Source organism: Mus musculus, chromosome 7 (assembly GCF_000001635.26).
Source record: "Mus musculus strain C57BL/6J chromosome 7, GRCm38.p6 C57BL/6J".
NCBI classification, from domain to species: Eukaryota; Metazoa; Chordata; class Mammalia; order Rodentia; family Muridae; genus Mus; species Mus musculus.
This window is the reverse complement of record NC_000073.6, coordinates 8,770,162-8,778,434: the sequence shown is the minus strand read 5'-3', so window position 1 is coordinate 8,778,434 and position 8,273 is coordinate 8,770,162. Positions and strand designations below refer to the sequence as shown.

The window sequence follows — 8,273 nt, the reverse complement described above, 5'->3', positions numbered from 1 at the left end:
CAGGATGTGCTGCTGAGCTAAGTGTAGCTGTGGGGGAAAATTAAATGAAAAATAAATTTTATTTTTTAAATAATATTACGAAGATATATTAGTAATTAAAATTAATATTACTAATTTTAAGTACTACTGAAAGATTTTACCATTGTGTGATTGCATTCAGCATTTGAGTAGTCTGCCTTGTTATTAGCTATCCTCCCTCTCCCCATTGAAACTCTCCATGACTCTAGCTGGCCTATATACATCGTGGTGGCCTCAGACGCACAAAGTCTGCCTGCTTCTGCCTTGCAAATGTTGTATAAAGGCTAATTCCAAAGTCTTAATTCAATGTGGGTAGACAAAACAACATTTTGAAATCATATGTACCCATTTGTGAAACTTTTTAAAGAAGCATTAATCATGTGCTCAGGAAGAGCCTGTACCAAATACTTCACACATAGGACTGAGTTTGAGACTGTGATTCTCTTTTGTTTGTTTTTTTAAAGATTTATTTATTTTATGTATATGAGTGCACAGTTGCTATCTTCAAAAACACCAAAAGAGGGTGATCTCTCCAGACCAATGAGTCTCTTTTTGGAATAGGAAGGTATGTTAGTTTTAATGAGAACAGTTTCCATAGGCTTAGATATTTCAATGCTCAATCCCCAGGGTGTGGAACTGTTTGAGAAGAATTGGAAGGATTAGGAGGTGAGGTACTGATGGAGAAACATCGTGGCTGGGAGTGAACTTTGAGGTTTCAGAAGCCCACACCTAATCCAGTGCATGTGTGTGTGTGTGTGTGTGTGTGTGTGTGTGTGTGTGTGTGTGTGTGTGTGTGTATGTGTGTGGCTACTGCCTGTAGATCAGAATGTAAAGTCTTCAGGTATTGCCCTGGCCCCAAGCCTCTCTTCTCCCCACCAAGCTAATCCTAGATGAACACTCTGAAACTGTTAGCTAGCACCCAGTTAAATGCTTTCTTTTAATTGTAAGAATACCTTGGCCATGATGTCTCTTCACGGCAATAAAACAGTAAATTTTATCCTCAGATAACAAACAGAAGAGATTGAATCTTTGTCCAAGGTCACCCAGTAAGAGACACCATTAAAGGATGGAGCCCAGTGGGTACCTGACAGCATGTATGAGAGGGGACTTGGGTGAAATTTTGGGATACCAACACTCTTGCTTATTACTCACAATCTTGTTTTTCTACAGGTTTCCCAGTATTCAGTGAAACCTGCCAACCAGGAAAAGGTAAGTGGAGGATGCCCAGGAATCACACTCCTCACTTAACACATAAGGGACTCTGGGACTGTGGAGTCCTGGGACTCTGTGCTAGAATTGTCTCTGTCCTTCCATTGGATTTCCCTGGCACATGCTCAGAATGAAAGGTCCCCACGTCCACAGCAGGGATTACATGGACAGGCTTCCCTTTATGGTAACCATTGGCTGAAGATTCAAAGGTCTTAAATCTCCAGTGATGACATTAGACCAGGTCTGGAAGTGAGATGGGTTGGGGATGATTAGAAATGCTCAGGCATGCATGAGATCAGCTGGCTTTAGTGGAAGGTAGGAATTGTAGTAGCACAACATCTGTGGGCTAAGTCTGCATACTGAGATTGAATGGAAGCTCAGTGTGAAGACTGAAGTGTGTGTCCTGAGGTCATGGACACATGGCTTCCTGGCCTTTGTGCCAGGGACAGAGTGGACAACAGTGCCCCAAATGTAGTCTGTGTGAAACAGATGATTGGGAGGAATCCATGTTAGTGTCTGATTGGAAGGAGTCCATGTGAATTCTCAGATTGAAAGGAGGGACATTCTTCTCGCTTGGATTGACTCCAGCTGTGATGGTTTCAATGAACTCACCCTCCAAACAGTCATAGACTTGCATACTTGTTCCTTATTGGTGGAACACTTTGGAGATATTAATGATGTATAGCCTTGTTGGAGGAGGTGTGTCACTGGGGTTGGGCTAGTATATCTCAAAAGCTCTTGCCATTCCCTGTTAACTCTCTCTGCCTGGTACTGTACTATGGATTAGGATGTAAGCTCTCAGCAAATGTTCCAGTGCTGTGTTTGCCTGTATCCATCCTCCCTGACATGGAGGTTACAGATTGACCCTCTGAGGTGTTAGGCCCAATAAACTCCTTGTTATCATAAGTTGCCTTGGTCATGGTGTCTCTTCACAGTAATAGAAAAGTAATTAAGCCACTATGTCAACTGTTGTTGCTAAGTGATGAGCACAGTAGTCGGTGGGACCTCAAGGACAGACTAGGTATCAGTAGAATAGGTTCACAGCCTGGTACCCTCTGAGGTAGGAAGCTCAGTGGGAATGACATAAGGATACCAGGAATACCTGACAAGGAGGATTCATATAATTTCAACTTTCTGTTGAACTGTTCAGGACTGTTTATCCTTTGAGGATGTGGCTGTGTACTTCTCCTGGGAGGAATGAACACTGCTTGATGACTCTCAAAAGATCCTGCACCAGACTGTGATGTCAGAGATCTGAACACTCATGTCTTTGATGGGTAAGACCCTACCATCATTTATGAGCATGTCTAGACTTTCGTTTGGTTTTTGTTTTGTTTTGTTTTGTTTTGTTTTGTTTTGTTTTGGTTTGGTTTGGTTTGGTTTGGTTTGTTTTGGTTTGGTTTGGTTTGGTTTTGGTTTTGTTTGTATGTTTGTTTTTTTAGAGAGAGCCGCATCTTTCTGACACCTGGCCTATGAATACCAAGTCTTTCTGCCACAGTCTTGGAGTATAAAATACAGGTTAAAAACCAAGTCAAGTTTCACAACAGCTCTATTTCTCTCAATTGCATCAAAGGCACACAGGTATCAATTTGGGGTTAGAAATTTTTTGTGTGTAGTTTGAGACTTCTGTCTATCTTTAGAATCCTAGCTGTGCTTGATGTGCTATGTAGACCTGGCTGTCCTCTGACTTACCAAGGTCTTCTTGCTGTATCTTTTGAGAGTTGAAATTAATGGACTAAACAAACACATCTGGCCTGGGGTCAAGAGACTTAACACTGTCAGATTCCCTCTGACTTGATGACACTCTAAATATTTGGGATGTTTGCGACTCAAGTACTTCTGGTGACATGCCTTATGTTTGAATGTAACAGGAATTTGGCACTGGTAAGTTCAGTTTATTTTGTTTTATTTTATTTTATTTTATTTTATTTTATTTTATTTTATTTTTACAAGACACCCTTAAAAGGATTACTCTCACTAGGCTTTATTCTTCTCTCCTGTATGGGTTGCATCACTTAGTGCAGAACTCTCATTTTTTTGAATCATGTACTTTAGGACTTATATCTTCTGGGATCCATGACATGACTCAGCTGGAGTCTTGGGGAGAGCCCTCTGTGCCTGCATTGAGATTCCTGACTCCAGGTATGTTATAGGTACATAGCGTGTGGTGGTTTTTGATGTTTGGAGGTATTAATTCTGAAACAGAACTGTCCCTTGGGTGTCAGTCTTGAATGTTTTGCCTATTGCCTTGCAACCCTGTGATACACAGCTGTTCCTGTATTGTAATGGTGTGCATTGTAAATGTAACTCCTATTTGCCTGATGTAATTGTCATCTCAGAGACAGTGAGCTTCCAAATGGTAAGCAAGGCCTAGTCTTGGAAGCTTCTAGCCTGTGTACAATCTAATCAAGGCCTAGAGTGGATTCAACCATGGAGACTTACTGTTGAATAAGCTCACCTCTTCTACCTTTTTTCTGAACTCTGGCAGGATGTTCAACTCAGCTATTTCGGCTCAAACTCCTTCGATTCAAACTGGCTTCTTTTACACTCTGACTCAATTGCTCTGTTTGGTCTCAAAGTAACTCTAGCAATCTGTACTAATCTTCTGGCTTCTCATTCTCTGGTTCATTCTGTCTTCACCTCTATCTAGTTTGTTCTCTCTGGAACCTGCCTGTCAAAATGTTCGGGTCAAAACTTCATCTGAACACTCTGTCTGCTCTGAAGTAGACTCACTTTCCTGTCTCATCGCTGATTCATTTAGTCAAATATTTCTCTGATTTATCACTTTGCCTGACTCTTAATTAGATGTCACTTTCCAACATGGTTGCTTGTTCTACCAACTAACTCTAGTTGGTAGAACAATGTTTTGGATTAAACGTGTGTACTATAGGAATGCCAGTATTCCAACCAGAGCAGCATGTTGGATTACAATTCATCTACCATGCACTATACATTGGCAGTACTTAAATTCAGGTTCTTTACATACTATGCCATACAGCTCTACACAGCCTTCTGCACTGTGTCTTGAATCCCTAGCAATTGAAGCTTGCAGAAAGCTATTGGTGAGGAAAGAGTTTGTTACCGTAAATAGCATGCCTCCCTGTTACTTATTCCATGCTTGTGTTCTTGCTGCTCCTAAGGTTCATGAACATAAGATATTGACAAATTCAGCATGGTATTGGACCCTAGCCCCTTTGTTCTGTGAGAAACCTCAGATTACCATTAGTAATAGATGCTGTCTCTCTGTCTGTCTGTCTGTCTGTCACTTGATAGTCTACATGCCACTCATCAGGTTGTCCAGGTTGTTGGATCAAAGTGCATAGTGAAATGTCACCCTTTGAGCAGAGTCTGTCTGCAGAAGGTGCCAGTCCATCCACGCTGCAGCAGCACATGCTGTGCTGTGCTGAGACACCCTTGCTAAGCATGGACAATGTGATGATCCTCCAGAGCTCCTTAGGTCTTCTAAGGCATCAAGTGACTTACACTATTGGGGATGCCCCCACGAACACTGAGAGTAGAGAGGCCATTCAGAGTGAGATGAACTGCATATGCAGCGACAGTGGCAAAACTTTTACTAGCACATCCCACCTCAATCGACACCAGATGATACACACTGGAGAAAAGCCTTTTCAGTGTAGCGAATGTGGCAAGTCCTTCAGCCAAAAAGCCTTTCTTATTAAGCATTTCAGAATTAACACTGGAGAGAAGCCATTCAGGTGTGGGGAGTGTGGCAAAACCTTCAAGCATAACTGATTCCTTGTTGCTCATCAGCGAGTTCACACAGAAGTGACACTTTTACATGGACTAAATGTGCCAAGTCATACATGAACAGATCCAGCCTTTTATATCATTATTGGGTTCATACTGGAGAAAATCCATAGAAGTATACTATAGTAGTTTGAATAGGTAGCCCCATAGATTCATGTGTTTGAATGCTTGGCCCATAGGGAGTGACACTATTAGGTGATGTGGCCTTCTTAGAATAGGTGTGGCCTTGTTGGAGAAAGTGTGTCACGGTGGGGATGGGCTTTGAGGTTCAGTGCTCAAGCTCCACCCAGTGTGGGAGAGTCTCTTCCTGGCTGCCTTTAGATCAGGATATAAAACCTCTGCTCCACAGCACCATGTCTGTCTGCATGCAGACATGGTTCCTGCCAAGATGGTAATGGATTGACCTTCTGAAAATGTAAGCCAGACCCAATTAAATGCTGTCCTTTATAAGAGTTACCTTTTCAAAGATTTCAAAGTTGTATTCAAAGCACTGGAAACCCTAAGACATGATATCAAATGCATGAATCGTATAAGGAAAATTCCAGCCTTGTTTATCATGTCCAAGCTCATATAAGGGAAAGGAAATTTAAATGTTATGAATCTGGGAAGTGTTAAATAACGAAACTCATCTCATCAATGACCAACAACTTCATAGTAGAGGAAAGTCTTTTATGTGTAGTGTGTGGGAGATGCAGCCTCATTTAACATCTGAGATTTTATGCAGCAAAGCATCATGAGTGCAAAGAATGTGGCAAAGTGTTTTGCTACAGGACTGGCACGACACTAAATAGAGTATATGTATTGAGTGCAATGAACATGGGACATTGTTTCCATGATCTACCCTATCTACACAAAAGGATATTCACTGGACAGAAGTCAAGAGTTCTTCAGATGTGCGGAGCGTTCACCCACACTTACATCATATTTAAATGAAGAAGCCACAGTGCAGACATGCATCATGAACCCACTGAATCTGGGGAAGACTTTGAACAAAATTTGTTCTCATTAGCAACACAGACACAACCCAGATAGGTTTGTGACTGCAAATGTAAAGAAAGCTTCAGCAATTTACCAAGCTTGTTGAGCCTTAGGAGTGAATGTGAGTCTGAGCAAAGAAGTTCTGAGAGTGGATTTTGTGAGGAAGCCAGTCATTGAAAATTACTCATCAAAGATATGGGGGACTTTTGGTATAGCATTGGAAATGTAAATGAGTTAAATACCTAATAAAAAATGGAAAAAAAAATTAAAAGCAGAACAAAATTCATATCTAATCATTCTGTATGAACCAGGTTGTTTTCATTGTACATTAATGGGTTGATGCAACATATTAGGACAGTTTTCATCTAAGTATGACCTTGTTCTTAGACTTTTAAACAAGACAATTTTGTAATGGAACCATACACTATAAATAAAAAGAAAAAATAGGAAAAAAAAAAAAAAGAAGAAGAACATGGATCAAGATGAGGATTAGTGTCATCTTATTCCTAAGAAGTTAATGCTTTCTGGGGACTTAGCAAGAGGAAGCTGTGTTCTTGGCTGCACCAGGATTGAGTGGAGTCTTCATGTTACTGACTTTGAATGGGGGAGGAAGAGAGTGACCTCAGTTTAAATAAGACATATATATTTATTGTTGTTTGTTCTATTGGTTGCCCTTTTTCCCTCACTGAATATTGCAGTCCATGGGATAAATGATCATTTCCTATAAAGTCTTCATGACTATTGTGTCACTACTTTTGTTGGGGACCAGCTCTGTGTAGCACCTAATGCTCTTACATAGGAGTGCAACCCATATGTTTTAGGTGTTTGTTGTTTGTTTCTTGTGTCTGTATTTCGACTGCACATATATATGAATACTAAGTGAATAACTAATGCCTGTGAGGCCCGCCAAAATGCATTGGATTCCTGGAACAGGAGATACAGATGTGTATGAAGCAGTCTGTTTGCTGGAAATGGAACCGTGATCCTCTACCATAGCAGAATATGGACTTAGACGCTGACCCATCTCTAGAATCCATGTTTTACATTTTTAAGAAGTTACTAGATTTTGTTCTAAAAGGCTGTGTGTTTCAGTTTTCCTCCTGCAGCATATCAGATACCAGTTTGTCACATCCTGACATTTTCCAAGTCATGAGGTATTCACTTTAACAATTTTAGCAACTATTTTGGCTCAGGCATGATGGTGCAGGCTTTAATCCCAGCACTCAGGAGGCAGAGGCAGCTATAGTCAGTGAGTTCAAGGACGTCATGGTCTAGGAGTTCCAGATCTTTGTATACCTTTAAGTGAATGCTGGGAATTGAACCAAAGTTATCTACAATAAGAGTAAGTGCTGTTATCCAGTGAGCCATTTTCCTGACCCTGTATCTATGTTTCCTTTTTTGTTATATACAGTCTTAGGATGTTGGTTTGGCTAGCTTCTTTCTCTGTGAATCACATGTTGTCCTAGAACTCATAGACCTAACATATTCTGGGTTCTGAGTGCTGGTACTAAAGACACACCCCTCTGGGAGATCAAAAGAAACTGGTGCCTTCCTGTGTTAGCCAATGCCCTGAGTAGATTTCAGGTGCTAGCTCTGCATCCAACCACACAAGAGCCGGAGGATGCTGGACTCACGGGTGTTCTAACACACCCACAGGTTCTTACTTGTTTGATCATGCCAGGATTTCAGGATTCTCAAGGCACCTTGACTCCTAGGCACTCTTACATGCAGAATTTCAGGATCAATGGATCACAGAAACATCTGGACTCTGAGGAGCTCTAATAAAACCAGAAAAACAAGACTGACAAGCTCCAGTTGGAGACATTGAGTGCAGGTAGCACTAGATACCCAGATGTAGAGAGGCAAGATCAAGAACATAAGCATCAGAAAACATGCTTACTTGGCACCATCAGAACCCAGTTCTCCCATTATAGCAAGTCCTGGATACCACATTACACCAGAACTGTACAAAGAATCAATAAACCCAAGAGCTGGTTCATTGAGAAAAATCAACAAGATAGATAAACCCTTAGCCAGAGTGATGAGAGGACATGGAGATAGTATCCAAATTAATAAAATGAGAACTGAATATGGAGACAACAAGAGAAAACAAGGAAATCCTAAAAATTATCAGATCCTACTACAAAAGCCTATACTCATCAAAACTGGAAAATCTGGATGAAATGGACAATTTTCTAGGCACATAGCAGGTACCCAAGTTAAATAAGGATAACATAAACCATCTAAACAGTCCCATAACTTCTAAAGAATTAGAAGCAATCATTAATAGTTTCCCAACT

At 40.8% G+C, this 8,273-nt stretch overlaps 1 long non-coding RNA gene and 1 pseudogene across 2 annotated transcripts; both read left to right on the top strand.

Moving 5' to 3' along the window:
* Positions 1–1,050: 1,050 nt before the first annotated feature.
* Positions 1,051–2,534, top strand: LOC108167405. 2 transcript variants are annotated; one of them, XR_001778037.2, is made up of 3 exons: positions 1,051–1,094; positions 1,189–1,227; positions 2,378–2,534. It is a non-coding gene; the product is annotated as an uncharacterized LOC108167405 (long non-coding RNA). The 2 variants fall into 2 exon arrangements; XR_001778036.2 differs by having other exon boundaries at positions 1,054–1,112.
* Gm18191 (predicted gene, 18191) lies at positions 3,270–5,105 on the top strand (annotated as a pseudogene).